The sequence below is a fragment of the Hyperolius riggenbachi genome, chromosome 7 (genome assembly GCF_040937935.1).
Source record: "Hyperolius riggenbachi isolate aHypRig1 chromosome 7, aHypRig1.pri, whole genome shotgun sequence".
In the NCBI taxonomy this organism is placed as follows: domain Eukaryota; kingdom Metazoa; phylum Chordata; class Amphibia; order Anura; family Hyperoliidae; genus Hyperolius; species Hyperolius riggenbachi.
This window is the reverse complement of record NC_090652.1, coordinates 7,293,087-7,316,933: the sequence shown is the minus strand read 5'-3', so window position 1 is coordinate 7,316,933 and position 23,847 is coordinate 7,293,087. Positions and strand designations below refer to the sequence as shown.

The 23,847-nt window shown below is 50.3% G+C and overlaps 1 protein-coding gene across 4 annotated transcripts in view; it reads right to left on the bottom strand.

The window, feature by feature from the left end:
* Nucleotides 1-23,448, bottom strand: part of RAI1 (retinoic acid induced 1) — a 275,318-nt gene extending 251,870 nt beyond the window's left edge. For 3 of the 4 annotated variants that reach the window (XM_068243536.1, XM_068243540.1, XM_068243538.1), the window contains exons 1-2: nt 23,249-23,448; nt 2,742-2,845 (exon numbers count right to left, since the gene is read on the bottom strand). The gene's annotated coding sequence lies outside the window, so the exon portion shown is untranslated. Of the gene's footprint in view, nt 1-2,741; nt 2,846-23,244 lie in introns of all 4 variants that reach the window. The other variant, XM_068243537.1, reaches the window with a different exon arrangement.
* Between the last annotated feature and the right edge of the window lie 399 nt (nt 23,449-23,847).

Below are 23,847 nucleotides of genomic sequence, written 5' to 3'. Positions count from 1 at the left end.
TGCATCCCTTCCCTCCCTGCTGATTGGAGGGAAGGGACGGGGGCAGGGACCGGAGCTGTGCAGGAAGCGGGGGAGCAGCTGAGACTGACACTACAGATGTAAACACAGCCTCACAGCATGGCTGTGATTTATGAGGGATTGCAGAGTGCAGGAGGACCTTAGTGGGGTTTGAGATAGCAACAGAGGCTGGGCTGTATAGGCAGATCCAGCCTCTGTATGCAGATAACATTCTTTAAACACACCTCGGGTTCTCTTTAAATGAGCAACAATAAAGAAATTACTTTGATGGTGCGGATCATATGGAGTATTCTATAATATTCAATAAAAACATGTTTTCCTACTTTACATATGTGTCATACGGTTATCATATTTGCATTTGTGCATAAGTATTATTATTCATTTAGAAATTTGAAGTTCCCAAAAGCACATTTTTTTGCTTTGAGAGCTGACTTTGCATTTTATTAATAACTGTTTTTATTCATGTTGTATTGAAGGCAGAAATGCTTTGAGTGTCTATCTGTGTCCAGGAGCTTCTGCACAGTAAGAGAATGTGTCACATTCCTCACTTTATACAATTAAGTAAACACAAGATAACATTATCTAAAGTTCTGATGCGTCCAGATTTCTCTGCCCTGAACTTTCCAGCCCTGTGTGTAACCCTTTGAATGCTGATCTAGTAAAAAAAAATGCTGGTGGCTTATAATATGCTGTAAATATTTTTTTAGAGCAAAGAAGTAATGCAGAGTTATATTCCGCTTTAATTTTCCAACCTCCATGTAGTACAAGAGCTTACCTACACAATCTGCTCATAGTATTTAAACTTTGTTGGCCCTCAGACTACATGGAAGAGGAAAAATTGGCCAATCAAAATTAGATGTTCGTGCCAGGCTTTAAGAGACCCTAAACACTCCAAAAAAAAATTAACTGGTGGGGTTTCCTCCAGCCCACCATAGGCAGCAAGGTCCCCCGGCGTCCTCCAGGCTCCTCTCTCGGTCCCGCTGGCCCGTGTTACCGGCGACTTTCGGGCTAAAGGTCAGCCGGTTCCTCCTGAACAGAGAAGCGCCGCGTCATCATGCCAGCCGCTACACGTCATTGCGCCGGCCAGTGTGACAGTTCTGCGCATGCGCGGTTTTCTAACGCTAAACCGCGCATGCGCAGGACTGTCACGCCATGACAGGTAGCAACCTTCAGTCCGAAAATCACCGGTAACAGAGCCGCCCGCGGGACTGGGAGAGGAGCCAGGAGGGTGCTGGAGGACCTTGCGGCCTACGGTGGGCTGGAGGAAGCTCCAGGCAAGTCACCGTTTCATTTTTTTGGGGTGCTCAAAGTCCCTTTAACCTCCTTGGCGGTAACCCCGTGTGTGACACGGGGTAAGCCGCCGGAGGGTGCCGCTCAGGCCCTGCTGGGCCGATTTTCATAATTTTTGCTTTGCTGGACGCAGCTAGCACTTTGCTAGCTGCGCCAGCACTCTGATCGCCGCCGGCCCCTGCCCGATCGCCGCTATCTGCTGCGGCGCGGGCCCCCCCCCCCCCTCCAGACCCCAGCGCTGCCTGGCCAATCAGTGCCAGGCAGCGCCGAGGGGTGGCCCGGGACTCCCAATGACGTCCCGACGTCAGTGACGTCGGTGACGTCATCCCGCCCCGTCGCCATGGCGACGGGGGAAGCCCTCCAGGTAATCCCGTTCTATGAACGGGATTTCCTGATCGGAGATCGCCGAAGGCGATCGAAGCGGGCGGGGGGATGCCGCTCAGCAGCGGCTATCATGTAGCGAGCCCTCGGCTCGCTACATGATAAAAAAAAAAAAAATTTAAAAAAAAACTGCTGCGCTCCCTCCTGGCGGTATTTTTCATACCGCCAAGGAGGTTAAAGGTGCCCATTAACGATCAACCATCTGCTCTGAACGGTCGGAAATGGTTGTTTAGGCTTATGAACAGAGGGGAGAATGATAAGCAATCCAATCAGACTAAAAGAATGGTTTTTAAATTCAGATCGACAATCGATAGACAATCGATAGAATGATCGTTTGTTGGCGATTGTCACCAATAACATAAACCGATGTGGTCGACCACTCAGGAGATTGTACCGGTAATGGGCCTGAAAGTGAATTTTCATGAATGAGAATGAACGGAGGACTGCAATTAAAAAGTGTCTGCAGTGACAGAAATAGACTTAAAGAATACGCGAGGTGACATGTGACATGATGAGATAGACATGTGTATGTACAGTGCCTAGCACACAAATAACTAGGCTGTGTTCCTTTTTTCTTTCTCTGCCTGAAAGAGTTAAATATCAGGTATGTAAGTGGCTGACTCAGTCCTGACTCAGACAGGAAGTGACTACAGTGTGACCCTCACTGATAAGAAATTCCAACTATAAAACACGTTCCTAGCAGAAAATGGCTCCTGAGAGCAAGAAAGAGATAAAAAGGAGAATTTCTTATCAGTGAGGGTCACACTGTAGTCACTTCCTGTCAGGAAGTCAGGACTGAGTCAGCCACTTACATACCTGATATTTAACTCTTTCAGGCAGAGAAAGAAAAGAAGGAACACAGCATAGTTATTTGTGTGCTAGGCACTGTACATACCCATGTCTGTCTCATCATGTCACTTCGGGTATCCTTTAAGTCTAGAATCTTCTCTTGAAGTTTAGAAGCATGAATCGCTGCACAAGTCCTCCCGCCTGACCCTGATTTCCATTTCCCAGAGCCACATGGGCTCACAGCAATACATTTGTAGACTTACCTCTGTGTCCTCTCTGGTCTCAGCGAATCTCACAGAAACAGCTCGGAAGCAGTAGTCACCAGTCGTCACCTTTGTCTGATAAATCCTTAGGTCAGTGCACAGAGCTGGAACACACAACATAAAAACACACGGAAGCGGTCAGGTCACTGCTAGATTCAGTTTAGCTCATTTGTGCAAAATTGACAAGATCATAAAATGCTGATTTTTCCTATTTTACTTTTTATTTTTCCTTTTGAACCCAAACTTATGGGATAAAACTCTGATGTGACATTCAATAAAAATGAGTTTACCTACTTTGTTTTACCCATACAGTTACCATATTTGCTTTTACGCACAAGTAATATTGTCTGCTTAAAAATGACAAGTTCCTGAAGTACAGTGCACCTGCTCTGAAAGCTGCATTATATTGCATAGCTGCTGTATTTATATATTAAATCTATCTAGTGAGCACTTCTCAGCTCTCTTTGCTAAGATCCTTACCTAAGGAGAGGGAAGGCTCTGGGTCCTATAGAGGCTTCCCGTTCCCCTCACAGTCCCTACGTTGCAGCGCTGGATCCTCCGTTAGCAGTCTTCGATAGATGGGAGACTGCTCTCTGCTGCTGCAGGAAGCTTTGGAAGTCTTTGAGAGGCGGAGTCCTCCCGAAGTCGGGCCGCTGCGTCCTGCGCATGCGCGAGCACACCTTCTTCCACATGCGCAGTATAGAGCACTAGTCGCTCGGGCTCCCGAAGACTTCCGAAGCTTCCTGCAGCAGCAGAGAGCAGTCTCGGGTCTATTGATCCAGCGCTGGAACAAGAGGATCGGGAGAGGAACAGGAAGGCTCTATGGGACCTAGAGCCCTCCCTCTCCTTACGTAAGTATCTGTTTTGTTTTTTACTATTTTCGCTTCAGAGCACAGACAAAATGCTTGCCACTTAAAGCAGCGTTTTATAGGCATTCTGACAGTCTGAAGGTTTTTTTTTTTCTCTTTTTATTAATCAGTCATCTTCAGCATGATGATGACTGAATCGCTGAATCCCCGCGGCAGAACGAGGTATTTATCCCCCTGAAATACCTGAGCAAAATTCCATGACTTTTGAAGTGGCAGATTTTGCTGCCCGGGAGAGGCAGAGCTGTGTGCAGTAACTCTGCTTCTTATCCAATCAATCTCCGACAATCTCCACCCTTCTCAGTGAAAGAAGACTGAGAGGGGAGGGGAGAGGCGGAGAGTGACTGGAGAAGAGGCAGAGCTACTGCACACAGCCCCGCCTCGCCCCGCTCAGTGAAAGAAGACAGAGAGGTGGGGAGAGGCGGAGAGTGACTGGAGAAGAGGCAGGGCTACTACACACAGCTCTGCCTCTACCAGGAAGCAAAATTCTGCAGCAATCGCACCATTTTGCCCCGTATTTCAGGGGGATAAATACCTCGTTCTGCCGCAGGGATGTTGCGCATCAGCTTGTATCCTAATGCTGAAGATGACTGATTAATAAAAAAAGAGAAAAAAAAAAAAACACTTCAGACTCTCTTTAATGTAAAATTTATTTGAAATGAATTATGTTTGATAATTTTGTGGGAGAAAAGGGAAAAAAAATGGGAGCACCACATCAAAAATCCTCAGCGTCCTTCACTGCCTGCTCACTCCCCAATGCCTAATACACAAAGCACGTTTTCCGTGCGATAAATAGATCTGATAGATAAAATCCGTCATGTCCGATATTGCTCCCAATTGTTTCTGTGCTCGATTTCTCATAGTGGTGAATGGAACAAGACAAGAAAAACGAATAGAGAATTGAGCGCAGAATCGTGTGGGAAAACCGATCGGGTCGCAAAATCGCACGGAAAATCTTACCGTGCGTACCAAGCATAAAACACAATCTATCTGAAGCCATGCTGGAGTTACCAGGGAGGGGAGTGACTTCAGTTGACACAGCAATTACACCCTCCACCCACCACCACCACCATACCCTTGCGACTTTAAGGCTAGTTACACACCAGGACGTTGCGTTTAGGGGACGTTATAGGGCACATAACGTGCCCCTAACGCAATGCCTGGTGCTCTCTGATGTGGACGTCAGAGTGAGCCGCGTTGTGCAGCTCACTCTGGCGTCCGTGATGCGTACTCTTGGACGCATGCGGCATCACGTGGTCACGCCCGGCCAATCGCTGCACAGAGCGGCCGCTCCAGGAAGTAAACACTGCACGTCACACCGTGCAGTGAATATTAATTAGCCATGTGCCTGGCCGCTCTCCACTCCTCCCCAATACTACTGAGCATGTGCGCACAGTCTAACGCGGCTTAGCCGCACATAACGCACAGCATGCAGCACTCTCAACGGATGTGCTGCGTTACAATGTAACGCAACGTGGGCACTGTGAACAGCCCATTGATTTTTCATTACTGTGCGGTGGGGCTGCGTTACAGGCTGCTCTAACGTGCGCCTGTAACGTCCCACTGTGAAAGCAGCCTAAGGGAACAGCAGGTCAGAATATGAAGGCTGCCATATTTATTTCCAGGATCAGGAGGACAGCCAGACAGTGCAAGCTGTCTGGCTGTCCTCCTGATCCTGTGTCTCTGAGGGCTGGTGCACCCCAAGAGCGCTTCTGAGCGCTTTTAAAAACACCATAGCTTTGAAAAGCGCTCGGCTGATGTATATGAATGGGATGGAGCTCACCAGAGATGTGATTTTCTTCCAAACTCGGGTCCTGCAGCATTTCTGCTGATTTCTGAGGCGATTCAGCCTCAATGTTAAGTATAGGAAAGTGGAAAATCGATCTGAAAAACGCTAAATCAGAGCGATTTTCCAAGCATTTTTGTAACAGAAGCTGTTCAGTTCCAGCTCCACTGTAACAAAATATAGCAAACACTGTACCAAAACGCTCCAAAAATCACTAGACATGATTAGAAGATCGCTCTGCACATGCCTAGAATCGCCTAGGAAAATCACTTCAAGATGCGCTGAGCTGTTGCAATTACACTTGCGCTTTTTAGTGTGCACTGGCCTAATACTTTTAGCCATAGCCCCTGACCAAGCATGCAGCAGATCAGGTGCTCTGACTGAAGTGGGACTGGATTAACTGCATGCTTGTTTTAGGAGTGTGTTTCAGACTCTGCTGATGCCAGAGAGACGAGCATGACAGCCAGGCAACTGGTATTAAGGAAATACATATGGCAGCTTCCGTATCCCGCTCACCTTGGGTTCCCTTTAAGGGGGAGTGTTTCACCCTGCCGCCAACCAATCCGATCAAAAATAAGGATCGATTCCATTATTCTGATCTAATTACTCAGCAGGTTTTAGGCCGTTAGTTGGCACAACCACTCGTTTCTGATTGATAACAACAATTATTATTAATTGGCAGTGTAACAATGATCGGAAATGATTGATCGTCTGTAAGACTGTATCGTTAATGGCCACCTTTAGAATAGCTGCCTGAGACAGGTTCCCTTTAATCACTGAGGCCCTGTCGCCTGGGAGCGGGATTGCTCAGTGGTGAGGCATGTTAAAGCTTCCTGCTTATCCTGTAACACAACACGCCTTGCAAGTGCTGGCAGGGTTAAAGCAGCCCCCCCCCCCCCCCCCAGCTCAGCAGACACGGGTTAATCCAGGTGAACTGCGCTGCGTGCGGTTATATCCGTCAGCAGAGATGCGTTATGTGGCCAGTATCCGAGGAATTCCCGAAGACAAGGCTTAAACCACAGCCTGCTGTGTCTGCCTCTGATTACTGCGAGCCAGCCAGCGGCTTAACCCCCTCAGCAGGCGCCCGCGTGCGTCAGGCCCAGCGACGAAACATGAGGCCCGACCATGGAACACGGAGACCTTCCACCGAGAATACCAACCCAACAGATCGCCCAGGAGCGGGGCCTGTGGAATTAACCCCCTCAGCAGGCGCCCGCGTGCGTCAGGCCCGACCGTGGAACGCGGAAACCTTCCACCAAATCCAACCAAACAGATTGCCCAGGAGTGAGGCCTGCGGAATTAACCCCCTAAGCAGGCGCCCGCGTGCGTCAGGCCCAGCGAGGAAATATGAGGCCCGACCATGGAACACGGAGACCTTCCACCGAGAATACCAACCGAACAGATCGCCCAGGAGCGGGGCCTGTGGAATTAACCCCCTCAGCAGGCGCCCGCGTGCGTCAGGCCCGACCATGGAACGCGGAAACCTTCCACCAAATCCAACCGAACAGATCGCCCAGGAGCGGGGCCTGTGGAATTAGCCCCTTCAGCAGGCGCCCGCGTGCGTCAGGCCGACCATGGAACATGGAAACCTTCCACCAAATCCAACCAAACAGATCGCCCAGAAGCGAGGCCTGCAAAATTAACCCCCTCAGCAGGTGCACGCGTGCGTCAGGCCCAACCATGGAACATGGAGACCTTCCACCGAGAAATCCAACCAAACAGATCGCCCAGGAGCGAGGCCCGCGAATTAACCCCCTCAGCAGGCGCCCGCGTGCGTCAGGCCCGACCATGGAACGCGGAAACCTTCCACCAAATCCAACCAAACAGATCGCCCAGGAGCGAGGCCCGCGAATTAACCCCCTCAGCAGGCGCCCGCGTGCGTCAGGCCCGACCATGGAACGCGGAAACCTTCCACCAAATCCAACCGAACAGATCGCCCAGGAGCGGGGCCTGCGGAATTAACCCCCTCAGCAGGCGCCCGCATGCGTAAGGCCCAACCATGGAACACGGAGACCTTCCACCAAGAAATCCAACCAAACAGATCGCCCAGGAGCGGGGCCTGCAAAATTAACCCCCTCAGCAGGTGCACGTGTGCGTCAGGCCCAACCATGGAACATGGAGACCTTCCACCGAGAAACCCAACCAAACAGATCGCCCAGGAGCGGGGCCCGCGGAATTAACCCCCTCAGCAGGTGCACGCGTGCGTCAGGCCCGACCATGGAACATGGAAACCTTCCAACGAGAAATCCAACCAAACAGATCGCCCAGGAGCGAGGCCTGCGGAATTAACCCCCTCAGCAGGCGCCCGCGTGCGTCAGGCCCGACCATGGAACGCGGAAACCTTCCACCAAATCCAACCAAACAGATCGCCCAGGAGCGAGGCCCGCGAATTAACCCCCTCAGCAGGCGCCCGCGTGCGTCAGGCCCGACCATGGAACGCGGAAACCTTCCACCAAATCCAACCGAACAGATCGCCCAGGAGCGGGGCCTGTGGAATTAGCCCCTTCAGCAGGCGCCCGCGTGCGTCAGGCCGACCATGGAACATGGAAACCTTCCACCAAATCCAACCAAACAGATCGCCCAGAAGCGAGGCCTGCAAAATTAACCCCCTCAGCAGGTGCACGCGTGCGTCAGGCCCAACCATGGAACATGGAGACCTTCCACCGAGAAATCCAACCAAACAGATCGCCCAGGAGCGAGGCCCGCGAATTAACCCCCTCAGCAGGCGCCCGCGTGCGTCAGGCCCGACCATGGAACGCGGAAACCTTCCACCAAATCCAACCAAACAGATCGCCCAGGAGCGAGGCCCGCGAATTAACCCCCTCAGCAGGCGCCCGCGTGCGTCAGGCCCGACCATGGAACGCGGAAACCTTCCACCAAATCCAACCGAACAGATCGCCCAGGAGCGGGGCCTGCGGAATTAACCCCCTCAGCAGGCGCCCGCATGCATAAGGCCCAACCATGGAACACGGAGACCTTCCACCAAGAAATCCAACCAAACAGATCGCCCAGGAGCGGGGCCTGCAAAATTAACCCCCTCAGCAGGTGCACGTGTGCGTCAGGCCCAACCATGGAACATGGAGACCTTCCACCGAGAAACCCAACCAAACAGATCGCCCAGGAGCGGGGCCCGCGGAATTAACCCCCTCAGCAGGTGCACGCGTGCGTCAGGCCCGACCATGGAACATGGAAACCTTCCAACGAGAAATCCAACCAAACAGATCGCCCAGGAGCGAGGCCTGCGGAATTAACCCCCTCAGCAGGCGCCCGCGTGCGTCAGGCCCGACCATGGAACATGGAGACCTTCCACCGAGAAACCCAACCAAACTGATCGCCCAGGAGCGGGGCCCGCGGAATTAACCCCCTCAGCAGGCGCCCGCATGTGTAAGGCCCGACCATGGAACACGGAAACCTTCCAACGAGAAATCCAACCGAACAGATCGCCCAGAAGCGGGGCCCGCGGAATTACACTGTGACAAAATGGAGTCAGACATTTCACAGGAAGATGTGGAAGTGAGAGGAATCGCTGAGGCGTGAGGCCGGCATGAGGGAGGCAGACATGTAAAAGCCAGGCCTGTCAGGATGACACAGAAAGGCCTTATTAGTCATTATTGTGGAAAAAAAAAAAAAAAAAAAGAGCAGCCATTTTGTTAAGCGATTGAAAAGGGGGCTACTTAAGCGAATTAGGCCCAAAGCCGTGACTTCACCGCTAGACCAGAGAAAACGTAATGAGCTGCTATCTTATGGGGGCAAATGGATCACACACTGTGGCCGGAGCCAAAAGCAGTGAGAGGGATATAGAGGCTGCCATTTGCAATTACCGTTCACAATATGCCGTTTACTCATAATCTGATGTCAGTAGTAACTGGTAACACATCAGTGACCTCAGAATCAGATTACCTGATCTCCACACGGTCCACTGCGGTCACATGACAGCGCTCAAGACTCACTGAGGTCACATGACAGAGCTCCAGACTCACTGCGGTCACATGACAGAGCTCCAGGCTCACTGCGGTCACATGGCAGAGCTCCAGGCTCACTGTAGTCACATGACAGAGCTCCAGGCTCACTGCAGTCACACAACAGAGCTCCAGGCTCACTGCGGTCACATGACAAAGCTCCAGGCTCACTGCAGTCACATGACAGAGCTCCAGGCTCACTGCAGTCACATGACAGAGCTCCAGGCTCACTGCAGTCACATGACAGAGCTCCAGGCTCACTGCAGTCACATGACAGAGCTCCAGGCTCACTGCAGTCACATGACAGAGCTCTAGGCTCACTGCGGTCACATGACAGAGCTCCAGGCTCACTGCGGTCACACGACAGAGCTCTCCAGGCTCACTGCAGCCACATGACAGAGCTCCAGGCTCACTGCAGCCACACGACAGAGCTCCAGGCTCACTGCAGCCACACGACAGAGCTCCAGGCTCACTGCAGTCACACGACAGAGCTCCAGGCTCACTGCAGTCACACGACAGAGCTCCAGGCTCACTGCAGTCACACGACAGTGCTCCAGGCTCACTGCAGTCACATGACAGTGCTCCAGGCTCACTGCAGTCACATGACAGTGCTCCAGGCTCACTGCAGTCACATGACAGTGCTCCAGGCTCACTGCAGTCACATGACAGTGCTCCAGGCTCACTGCAGTCACATGACAGTGCTCCAGGCTCACTGCAGTCACATTGACAGTGAGACTGAAGCTCTAGTGGCCAGTACAGAAGCTGCATGGGACAATGGAGCAAGCAAACCAGACAGTGGTAAGTATCAAAACTTCTTGTAGGGGGAGGTTTGAGTTTCACTTGAAGTCACCCGGCAGGTGTTGGGGTTTGATCTGCCGGGTGGTAGTTTGAGTTCTATACAAACGTTTCCATAGTTCTGTTGTTATGGAGGGAGGCACAAAAAGCAGTGGGGGAACAATGTGATCTGGGCAGCAGAAGTAATAATCCTAAACCCACCGAATGGCCACAGACACAGTGGTCCTTTAGGCGCGGCAGTGAGATGACGTTGTCACTCCGGCCGCGTGTAAGAAGGCTTGGCGTGAAGGCCTCTTTCTGAAGACATCTGTCAGTTATTTTTATCACACACAGGCTAAATTGCACCGTGCCCCCGCCATGCCCTCTGTTACAGACCCAGCTGTTCGGCAGCCTCTGCTAACGTCTTGTGTTTCACCCGTCTAATCCCAGAACAATTACATTGTCTGAGAATTCCTGGGGTCCTACAGCGGCCGGGCAGCAATCCAGACACGCACTGGTTAAATGACGCCCGCGAACGCTTGCAAAGACGGCCGGGACTGAGGTGTGGGCATTTTTTGTGCAATGTGGTTGTTTATCGCTGTTTTATGGGATTTTAGCGAGGAACTACTCTTCTTTTTATATATTTAGTTATGCCTGCATGAGCTTTTGGGTGATTGGAACGCTACAAGAGAATCAATACCCTAGATTGTAGCTACTCATAAAGGCCTTTCTGGTGATTCTGGCCAAGACACATGGAACTTGTAAGTTCCTCCATGTTCCTGTGGGTTTCCTCTTGGAGTTACTGTTTCCTCCCAAGTCCCAACAACATACTTGTGGATGACATGACTTCCCCACACAAATGGCCAAACACTTTGACGGGGACATCAAGGGACAGACATGACTTCCCCACACAGCTGGCCATGCACTGTGGTGGAGATATTAGCTTGTGGGCCCTATCAAAGGACAATCAGTGACAATGTTCTCCACAAAGTAATGCAGGAACAATCAGAGCTCTAGTTATGTACGGAGGGCCTGGTCTATGAAAATTCAGCTAGTTTACCTGTGCTAACTCCAGAGGAGCACGGCCCACCCTAGCCTTTAAAGGGAACCAGAGACGAAGCACCCTCATGTATTTTACCATGTATATCAATGGGAACATTAGAGAAAACACCTACCCTGCTCTCTGTTTCATCCTTCACTGCTCAGCCTGCTTGTTATCAGCTCTGATAAAATCCCCAACTGAGCATTCAGTCTGGCTTTGCTCAGCAATCTCAGGAATCGGCCAATGCAAACAATTTATTCATCATGTTTCTTTTGTCTTTGTAATCACCAGTACTGTATTTTGTACCAGTGTCCATATTTAATGTATATCTTTGTCTGTATTATGATGTACCCATGTTTGTTTTTCTTACTTTGTACATCGCCATGAAATATGTTGGCACTTCATAAATCATTAAATATAATAATAATAATATAAGATTCAATTTGCATAAAAACTTCCAAAGCCCCTCCTACAAAATAAGGTGTACATTTACATATTTGCAAGGACAGAGAACTCCGCCCATTCCACCTGCATTAGCTAATTACCATAGCTTTGTTTGCCCATGCAACCTGGATTTATAAAGCGCCAACATATTCCGTGGCGCTGCACAGAGGATATACAGTATATATATTTCTCCTCCATATATAGACACACGCAGAGCCAATTAATTCCATCTGTGCCAAGGCATACAGCCCAGTCAATTAAGCCTGCCAGGGATAAAGGTCTCCGCTTAGCGCTACTGAGAGATTCCTGTATAGATTTTCTGCAGCGGCCTCCAGGGAATAATATAACACGTCTGGTTCTTTTATCAAAGCCTTCTCACTCCGCTCCCTCTCTCTATCCCGCTCCCTCTCCAGGGGACTCGCTGCCTGCCAGTGCATCACAAAACAGACAACAGCTCATATCCAGCAGCTGAGAGCGCCAGCACTAGAGGATTCTGGGAGAGGGGAAACAGACAACAGCTCCTACTGAGCAGCTGAGAGCGCCAGCACTGGAGGATTCTGGGAGAGAGGAAACAGACAACAGCTCCTACTGAGCAGCTGAGAGCGCCAGCACTGGAGGATTCTGGGAGAGGGGAAACAGACAACAGCTCATATGGAGCAGCTAAGAGCGCCAGCACTAGAGGATTCTGGGAGAGGGGAAACAGACAACAGCTCATATGGAGCAGCTGAGAGCTCCACCAGTGAAGGATTCTGGAAGAGGGGAAACAGACAACAGCTCATATGGAGTAGCTGAGAGCGCCAGCACTAGAGGATTCTGGGAGAGGGGAAACAGACAACAGCTCATATGGAGCAGCTGAGAGCGCCTGCACTAGAGGATTCTGGGAGAGGGGAAACAGACAACAGCTCTTACTGAGCAGCTGAGAGCGCCAGCACTAGAGGATTCTGGGAGAGGGGAAACAGACAACAGCTCATATCCAGCAGCTGAGAGCGCCAGCACTGGAGGATTCTGGGAGAGGGGAAACAGACAACAGCTCCTACTGAGCAGCTGAGAGCGCCAGCACTAGAGGATTCTGGGAGAGGGGAAACAGACAATAGCTCATATCCAGCAGCTGAGAGCACCAGCACTGGAAGATTCTGGGAGAGGGGAAACAGACAACAGCTCATATGGAGCAGCTGAGAGCTCCAGCACTGGAGGATTCTGGGAGAGGGGAAACAGACAACAGCCCATATCGGGCAGCTGAGAGTGCCAGCACTGGAAGATTCTGGGAGAGGGAAACAGACAACAGCTCATATCCAGCAGCTGAGAGTGCCAGCACTGGAAGATTCTGGGAGAGGGGAAACAGACAACAGCTCATATCCAGCAGCTGAGAGTGCCAGCACTGGAAGATTCTGGGAGAGGGGAAACAGACAACAGCTCATATCGAGCAGCTGAGTGCGCCAGCACTGCAGGATTCTGGGAGAGGGGAAATAGACAACAGCTCATATCGAGCAGCTGAGAGCGCCAGCACTAGAGGATTCTGGGAGAGGGGAAACAGACAACAGCTCATATCAAGCAGCTGAGAGCGCCAGCACTGGAGGATTCTGGGAGAGGGGAAACAGACAACAGCTCCTACTGAGCAGCTGAGAGCGCCAGCACTGAAGAATTCTGGGAGAGGGGAAACAGACAACAGCTCCTACTGAGCAGCTGAGAGAGCCAACACTGAAGGATTCTGGGAGAGGGGAAACAGACAACAGCTCATATCCAGCAGCTGAGAGCGCCAGCACTGGAGGATTCTGGGAGAGGGGAACCAGACAACAGCTCATATTGAGCAGCTGAGGGCGCCTGCACTGGAGGATTCTGGGAGAGGGGAAACAGACAACAGCTCATATGGAGCAGCTGAGAGCGCCAGCACTGGAGGATTCTGGGAGAGGGGAAACAGACAACAGCTCATATCCAGCAGCTGAGAGCGCCAGCACTGGAGGATTCTGGGAGAGTGGAAACAGACAACAGTTCATATCGAGCAGCTGAGAGCGCCTGCACTGGAGGATTCTGGGAGAGGGGAAACAGAAAACAGCCCATGTCGAGCAGCTGAGAGCGTCAGCACTGGAGGATTCTGGGAGAGGGGAAACAGAAAACAGCCCATGTCGAGCAGCTGAGAGCGTCAGCACTGGAGGATTCTGGGAGAGGGGAAACAGACACCAGCTCCTACTGAGCAGCTGAGAGCGTCAGCACTGGAGGATTCTGGGAGAGGGGAAACAGACAACAGCTCCTACTGAGCAGCTGAGAGCGCCAGCACTGAAGGATTCTGGGAGAGGGGAAACAGACAACAGCTCATATGGAGCAGCTGAGAGCGCCAGCACTAGAGGATTCTGGGAGAGGGGAAACAGACAACAGCTCATATGCAGCAGCTGAGAGCGCCAGCACTGGAGGATTCTGGGAGAGGGGAAACAGACAACAGCCCATATCGAGCAGCTGAGAGCGCTAGCACTGGAGGATTCTGGGAGAGTGGAAACAGACAACAGTTCATATCCAGCAGCTGAAAGCGCCTGCACTGGAGGATTCTGGGAGAGGGGAAACAGAAAACAGCCCATATCGAGCAGCTGAGAGCTCCAGCACTGGAGGATTCTGGGAGAGGGGAAACAGACAACAGCTCCTACTGAGCAGCTGAGAGCGCCAGCACTGAAGGATTCTGGGAGAGGGGAAACAGACAACAGCCCATATCGAGCAGCTGAGAGCGCCAGCACTAAAGGATTCTGGGAGAGGGGAAACAGACAACAGCTCTTACTGAGCAGCTGAGAGCGCCAGCACTGGTCTGGAGGATTCTGGGAGAGGGGAAACAGACAACAGCTCATACTGAGCAGCTGAGAGCGCCAGCACTGGAGGATTCTGGGAGAGGGGAAACAGACAACAGCTCCTACTGAGCAGCTGAGAGCGCCAGCACTAGAGGATTCTGGGAGAGGGGAAACAGAAAACAGCTCCTATCGAGCAGCTGAGAGCACCAGCACTGGAGGATTCTGGGGGAGGGGAAATAGACAACAGCTCATATCCAGCAGCTGAGGGCGCCTGTGTTGTGTCTGATTAAGCTGCCTGTGGATTTGTGCTGCCCCGCATGCGCAGTAGTAGACTTTGCGGCCACATTTCCTATAGAATGATGCTGCTGGAGGTAAAATACTAAATATCTCCGCTCCCACACCTCTTATACTCCCCAAATTTTCAGGGTAGAGAGGGGACCCCCCGAACGACCTCTATGCCAAATTGCAGCCCCCGAGACCCGCTGGTTCCCGAGATAGATTTCTCTAATCTATCTCCTGAACCAGCGGGTCTCGGGGGCTGCATTTTGGCATAGAGGTCGTTCGGGGGGTCCCCTCCCTACCCTGAAAATTGGGGGAGTGTAAGAGGTATGGGAGCGGAGATATTTCGTATTTTATCTCCAGCAGCATCATTAACTTCACACTGAGCATGCGTGCTACTCAGTGTGGAAGGGAGCTTCCGGGCAGCGCAATCAGACATTACACCTGCACTGGAGGATTCTGGGAGAGGGGAAACAGACAACAGCTTATATGGAGCAGCTGAGAGCGCCAGCACTGGAGGATTCTGGGAGAGGGGAAACAGACAACAGCTTATATGGAGCAGCTGAGAGCGCCTGCACTGGAGGATTCTGGGAGAGGGGAAACAGACAACAGCTCATATGGAGCAGCTGAGAGCGCCTGCACTGGAGGATTCTGGGAGAGGGGAAACAGACAACAGCTCATATCGAGCAGCTGAGAGCGCCAGCACTGGAAGATTCTGGAAGAGGGGAAACAGACAACAGCTCCTACTGAGCAGCTGAAAGCACCAGCACTAGAGGATTCTGGGAGAGGGGAAACAGACAACAGCTCATATCCAGCAGCTAAGAGCGCCAGCACTGGAGGATTCTGGGAGAGGGGAAAACAGACAACAGCTCATATCCAGCAGCTGAGAGCGCCTGCACTGGAGGATTCTGGGAGAGGGGAAACAGACAACAGCTCATATCCAGCAGCTGAGAGCGCCAGCACTAAAGGATTCTGGAAGAGGGGAAGCAGACAACAGCTCATATCCAGCAGCTGAGAGAGCCTGCACTGGAGGATTCTGGGAGAGGGGAAACAGACAACAGCTCCTACTGAGCAGCTGAGAGCGCCAGCACTGAAGGATTCTGGGAGAGGGGAAACAGACAACAGCTCCTACTGAGCAGCTGAGAGCGCCAGCACTGGAGGATTCTGGGAGAGGGGAAACAGACAACAGCTCATATCCAGCAGCTGAGAGCGCCTGCACTGGAGGATTCTGGGAGAAGGGAAACAGACAACAGCTCATATGGAGCAGCTGAGAGCGCCTGCACTGAAGGATTCTGGGAGAGGGGAAACAGACAACAGCTCCTACTGAGCAGCTGAGAGTGCCAGCACTGAAGGATAACCTGCGGCGGAAATGCAATAGTTAAATGCATTCGCAACCCACACCTAACACTCCTTTCACACTGCACATAAAAACCTTCCAGAACGGATCCCTATTGCATAGTCTGTTCAGAACGGATCCGTTTGTTCCGTTCTAACGAGCAGGATGCAAGTTTGGGTCCTGCACGATTTTTTCAGGTCGGCCGGACAAAGCAGATGGCGACAGAGGCTGACAAAATCAATACCAGTCTATGAGAAAGGATGGATTCTGTTCTCACTAAGTCGCTGGCCTTGCATGCATCTGGAAATAGTCACCTGACACCGTCCATTCAGGTCTTCCACTGCTGCCACTGTCCATTCAGGTCTTCCACTGCTGCTGCCACTGTCCATTCAGGTTTTCCACTGCTGCTGCCACTGTCCATTCAGGTCTTCCACCGCTGCTGCCACCGTCCATTCAGGTCTTCCACCGCTGCTGCCACCGTCCATTCAGGTCTTCCACCGCTGCTGCCACCGTCCATTCAGGTCTTCCACCGCTGCTGACACCGTCCATTCAGGTCTTCCACCGCTGCTGACACCGTCCATTCAGGTCTTCCACCACTGCTGACACCGTCCATTCAGGTCTTCCTCTGCTGCTGCCGCTGTCGGTTCAGGTCTTCCACCGCTGCCACTGTCCATTCAGGTCTTCCACAGCTGCCACTGTCCATTCAGGTCTTCCTTCCACCGCTGCTGCCACTGTCCATTCAGGTCTTCCACTGCTGCTGCCGCTGTTCATTCAGGTCTTCCACCACCGCTGCCACCGTCCATTCAGGTCTTCCACTGCTGCTGCCGCTGTTCATTCAGGTCTTCCACCACCGCTGCCACCGTCCATTCAGGCCCCTGCTCGGAAGAAATGCTGGTACACCAATCCCAGAGCCCCAGCAGAAACATCAGACTTTATCTGCAATAGAGCAATAGGAATCGTCCCTACCCAGGGAGAATTCTCATTGGCTTACTGAGTAGTGGGCCAATATTAATCCTTCCTGGTGCCCATGGAAGATCCCCATTGGTCTTTTGCAAACCACTGGGGGAGCCTGCTGCTTCTCATGGGGCTCTGGGATCGATATACAGGCGTCTCCATTGTGCAGAGGACTCAAATGGCGACAGGGCGGAGGAGCGCGAATATGACGGCAACAGCCGCCAAACACATGCTGAAAACAGAAAACCGAAGGTGCTCTGACTGAAGTCAGACTGGATTAGCTGCATGCTTGTTTCAGGTGTGTGATTCAGCCACTACTGTAGCCACAGAGATCAGCAGGACAGCCAGGCAACTAGTATTAACAGGAAATAAACATGGCAACTTCCATATACCTCTCACTTCAGGTTCCCTTTAATAGGAGCCATTGTAAAGATAGAGATATACTGTATATATATATATATATATATATATATATATATATATATATATATATATATATATATATATATATATATATATATATATATATATATATATATATATAAACACGTGAGGGAGACTGACCTGCTTACGCTACACCTGCCGCAGGCAATGCATTCCCCAGGGTTCTCCCAGAATCCAGGTCACTGATTTGTCTACGTCAGCCTCATACACGCTGTGCTCTTGTCCCGGCGCTGGTAAATTCACCTCCTACATCTGCTTCATAACGGTTCCCTCGTGTGGGCCTCTGAGTCCGGGCTTACCCGTGTGCCGGCACCAAAGCTAACCTCTTACGTCTTTCCACCTGAGTAATGTACTGCCAGAGTGCTCCCTCTTGTCATTCTGCACACCCAAGATGGCTCTGGATCTGCACACTCAGGTGGCTGCATCTTTACTGCTGGCAGCTGCTGCTCTGCGGAATGTTTGTTTGTTGTGTGCTTTGAAAAGATCAGAAAACACCTGCTCTACCAAAATGCTCTGGGGCAGAAGCCTGTATGATATCATAGCCTAACGTAAGCATCACTGGATGGGCAGGGCTTTATACCAATATACAGCAATATATACTGATTGACAATGGATCAATGGGCAGAGGATTGATGGGTGGGGTGCCTCTTACACAGGAGACAAGGATTTGAATCTCAGTTCTTCCTGTTCCGTAAGCTGCACCTATTCAGTAAGGAGACTGTGGGCAAGACTCCCCAACACTGCTACTGCCTATAGAGCGCCCCCTAGTGGCTGCAGCTCTGGCAGTTTTAGTCCGCCAGGAGAAAAGCGTGATATAAATGTTATTTGTCTTGTATTGGATTGATCGGTAGTGAACTGATGGGTAGTGAATTGATAAGTAATCAATAGATGGGCAGTGGTATGATGTATCAGGCCAACTGTTACACTAAAGGTGGCCACTAACGATCTAATTTCTAGCGAAAAACCATTTCGAGCGATCAGATAATTCTGATCGGAAGATAAATCGCTCACTGCACCGTCAACAAACCAATCTTTGCTTCCGATCTATCACAACCAACAAGAAAATCCAAATGTTGGTTCGACGAAAATCCAATTGGACGACTATTCTTATAATCCTTCGATTGTGCTCATCAACGGAGATTATTTACAACCAATGAAATTAGAATTTCTGATACCTCAAACGATTTTTCGCTAGAAATTGGACCGCTAGTGGCCACCATTAGACTAATCTATTGGTTAACAGCCAAATTTAACACCCCTATTTCCTAGCTATTTTTACAAATACAAAACACTGTGGAATGACTGATAGATAGATAGATAGATAGATAGATAGATAGATAGATAGATAGATAGATAGATAGATAGATATATGGACCGGCATTGCCCGGGTATGTATTTGGCTGATGTTGGCTCCACCCCCTTTTTCTAACCCTAACACACAAATTACTCGATGACCAAGTTTGTGAGCTTTGCGGTCTTTGGCATCAATAATTTGCATTGCAATGAAACAGATCTGATTGGCTATTTGTGGCTCCACCCCTTTTCTGAATTTTAACCCCAGTCACCCAATGACCAACTGTACCAGGGTTAACATTAACAGTGCAAGAATGGCAGCAATTAAATATTCCCCTTTAAAATCAATAGGTGAATTTTGATTGGCTCTTTGAAGGCTCCACCCACTTCCCTGAATATTAATCCCAGTCACCCAGTGACCAACTGTGCAAAGTGTGAGAACCCTGCCATTAACAGTGTAAGAAAGGCTGCAGTTTACATTTTCCCAGTTAAATTTGTATTTGTCTCCGCCCACTTTTTGGCTCTGGGAATAAAAAGTATCCTGTATGTTATTCCAGGTAATGTACTATGTGTGTGCCAAATTTCATTCACATCCGATCAGCCATTGTTGCGTGATCGAGTAACAAACATCCAAACATCCGAACTTTCCCATTCATAATATTAGTGAGTTGCACACAGAAGCAAGGTAAAGGGATGTACAGTATACCATCCCCCAGGCAGTAAGGTCCCACAGCAACCAAGTATTGTCCTTGTGCAGCCCCCTGCTTTCACTGCATGTCCCCCTGTACCTATCCAGTGGTGGGGTACTGCGTCAGGTTGCTGCTGGGGGCCTACTACAAGGCATGGCGTCACATGGGGTGAGGGGGAGGAGCCAGCACATTTCAGGGGGAGGAGCTACTGTTGGAATAAAGATGTATTAGGTGAGTATAGGCTTATCATGTGTTTACCTGTTAGTCCCCCTGTGATATCGCCCTTATAGGCAGGTATGTAGGGGGCATATAGATAATCATAGACCTTATGTCTACAGATGCCAAGCTTTAAAGGTCCCACCATGTTCTTGTACGAGATCTGCATTCACGCCAACATGCCAGTATACACAAGAGGTGACATCCGGGTAACTTTACTAAGTGTCAGCCACACACCCAAAAACAATGCGCAACGCAAACACAGCCAAACCTCTCTATGACTGCATACCTAGAGCACAGCCAGGCGCAAACTGCAAAATAAACCCTGCAAAATCACCTGGATAAATGCAAATATACCACTAAAAATACACCTTTAAAGGATACCCGAAGTGACATGTGACATGATGAGATAGACATGTGTTTGTACAGTGCCCAGCACACACATAACTATGCTGTGTTCCTTTTTTTCTTTCTCTGTCTGAAAGAGTTAAATATCAGGTATGTAAGTGGCTGACTCAGACAGGAAGTGACTACAGTGTGACCCTCACTGATAAGAAATTCTAACTATAAAACACTTTCCTAGTAGAAAATGGCTTCTGAGAGCGAGAAAGAGGTAAAAAGGGGAATTTCTTATCAGTGAGGGTCACACTGTAGTCACTTCCTGTCTGAGTCAGCCACTTACATACCTGATATTTAACTCTTTCAGGCAGAGAAAGAAAAAAAAGGAACACAGCCTAGTTATGTGTGTGCTTGGCACTGTACATACCCATGTCTATCTCATCACGTCACATGTCACTTCGGGTAGCCTTTAAATAACCCATACCTATACAGAGCTGAAAAGAACGTAATCCAGCATCTTAATCATCCCTCTATTCATCAATAATTGCTTAAAGTGGACCTGAACTCTTGCACAGGACAAAAGGAAACCATAGAGAAATGCACCCTGTATGTATTTAGAGAGTTCAGCCCATCTAATTCCCCCTCATTTGTGTCTAATCACAAGCTGTAATTTGATCCCTCGGTTGTGTCAGCTGACTGTCTCGGCAGAGCAGCTAATTTGTAAACACTGGATGTTAACCCTGTGTCTGCTTCCATGAAAGCAGGAAGTAGACACACTGCAGGGTAATTGCAGGATTTGTATCGGCTGTAACAAAGAAATGTTTTTCTGTAAAGGTTATTCTGCTGTTGCTTATCTTGTAAAGCAGAGAGGAAGTTCTGAGTTCAGGTCCGCTTTATTAAGGTCACATTATACAGCCGGCTGTCATGGTCATCCTCCAGCTTCGATGCCGTGGCGGACACTAGTGACTTGCAAGAAAGATGCGATTATTCGATAATATCTACATGATCAAATTGTACAGAAATCCAGGCAGTGTGTGGAGAAAACCGATTCCATGGTGGATCGGAATCCAGGATATTACTGATCGGAAGGTTGGGTTTTACAATCATATCTGCAGAGAGGAAGTTCCCGTTTCTGGGAATTATCGATAATTACTTTCTGATGATTTACAATCCCGCAAATGTCATCGAATGATCGCATCGGAGGAGAGGATTGTACCGTTAATGGGCACCTCAAGTAAACTGGCCCACAGCTATGGCCCCTCAGCCTCCGCCAGCCCACACACAGAGGCAGGGCATACTGTATACAGAGGCAGGGCATACTGTATACAGAGGCAGGGCATACTGTATACAGAGGCAGGGCATACATAGGTATATAGAGGCAGGGAATAATGTATGCAGAGGCAGGGAATAGTGTATGCAGAGGCAGGGCATCCTGTATACAGAGGCAGGGCATACTGTATACAGAGGCAGGGCATACAAGGTATATAGAGGCAGGGCATACAAGGTATATAGAGGCAGGGCATACTGTATGGTATATAGAGGCAGGGCATAGTGTATACAGAGGCAGGGCATAGTGTATACAGAGGCAGGGCATACTGTATACAGAGGCAGGGCATACTGTATACAGAGGCAGGGAATAGTGTATACAGAGGCAGGGAATAGTGTATACAGAGGCAGGGAATAGTGTATACAGAGGCAGGGCATACTGTATACAGAGGCAGGGCATACTGTATACAGAGGCAGGGCATACTGTATACAGAGGCAGGGCATACTGTATACAGAGGCAGGGCATAGTGTATACAGAGGCAGGGCATACTGTATACAGAGGCAGGGCATACTGTATACAGAGGCAGGGCATACTGTATACAGAGGCAGGGCATACTGTATACAGAGGCAGGGCATACTGTATACAGAGGCAGGGAATAGTGTATACAGAGGCAGGGCATACTGTATACAGAGGCAGGGCATACTGTATACAGAGGCAGGGCATACTGTATACAGAGGCAGGGAATAGTGTATACAGAGGCAGGGAATAGTGTATACAGAGGTAGGGCATACTGTATACAGAGGCAGGGCATACTGTATACAGAGGCAGGGCATACTGTATACAGAGGCAGGGCATACTGTATACAGAGGCAGGGCATACTGTATACAGAGGCAGGGCATACATAGGTATATAGAGGCAGGGCATACTGTATACAGAGGCAGGGCATACTGTATACAGAGGCAGGGCATACTGTATACAGAGGCAGGGCATACTGTATACAGAGGCAGGGCATACTGTATACAGAGGCAGGGCATACTGTATACAGAGGCAGGGCATACATAGGTATATAGAGGCAGGGAATAGTGTATACAGAGGCAGGGAATAGTGTATACAGAGGCAGGGAATAGTGTATACTGAGGCAGGGTATACAAGGTATATAGAGGCAGGGAATAGTGTATACAGAGGCAGGGCATAATGTATACAGAGGCAGGGCATAATGTATACAGAGGCAGGGCATACATAGGTATACAGAGGCAGGGCATACTGTATACAGAGGCAGGGAATAGTGTATACAGAGGCAGGGCATACTGTATACAGAGGCAGGGCATACTGTATACAGAGGCAGGGCATACTGTATACAGAGGCAGGGCATACTGTATACAGAGGCAGGGCATACTGTATACAGAGGCAGGAAATACTGTATACAGAGGCAGGGCATACTGTATACAGAGGCAGGGCATACTGTATACAGAGGCAGGGCATACTGTATACAGAGGCAGGGCATACATAGGTATATAGAGGCCGGGCATACTGTATACAGCAGGCAGGGTATACTGTATACAGAGGCAGGGAATAGTATATACAGAGGCAGGGAATACTGTATACAGAGGTGAGGTAGGGCATACTGTATACAGAGGCAGGGCATACTGTATACAGAGGCAGGGCATACAAGGTATATAGAGGCAGGGCATACTGTATGGTATATAGAGGCAGGGCATACTGTATGGTATATAGAGGCAGGGCATACTGTATACAGAGGCAGGGCATACTGTATACAGAGGCAGGGCATAGTGTATACAGAGGCAGGGCATAGTGTATACAGAGGCAGGGCATAGTGTATACAGAGGCAGGGCATAGTGTATACAGAGGCAGGGCATACTGTATACAGAGGCAGGGCATAATGTAAACAGAGGCAGGGCATACTGTATACAGAAGGCAAGGTATATATGGTATATAGAGGCAAGGTATACTGTATGGTGTATAGAGGAAGGGTATACTGTATACAGAAGGCAGGGCATACATGGTATACAGAGACAACACATACCCACCTCCTCAGCTCCGAGCTCCTCTCTGCTGCCTGGCGTGGGGGGAGGGGGGCCCCGGGAGTGCAGATCCTCCACAAGCAGGAAAATGCTGCACCACAGAGTCCAGAATGCCAGGCTGGCAGGTGAAGGGCAGTGCCCGGCTGCAGCTCTCCCTTCTCTCTCTCTCTCTCCCTCTCTCTCTCAGCTGCAGATCCGATTCCGTACAAAGGCTTCCGGAGGACTGGCTGCAGCGTGCCAGGTGTCCTGCCAGTATCCGCAGCGCCACCTACTGCCGGAATACAGCTCTGCATTGTCGTCTCCAGCCTGTGTCTGCAGCGCCACCTACTGCCGGAATACAGCTATGCACTGCTGTGTCCTGCCTGTGTCTGCAGCGCCACCTGCTGCCGGAATACAGCTATGCACTGCTGTGTCCTGCCTCTGTCTGCAGCGCCACCTGCTGCCGGAATACTGCTCTGCACTGCTGTGTCCTGCCTGTGTCTGCAGCGCCACCTGCTGCCGGAATACAGCTATGCACTGCTGTGTCCTGCCTGTGTCTGCAGCGCCACCTGCTGCCAGAATACAGCTCTGCACTGCTGTGTCCTGCCAGTATCCGCAGCGCCACC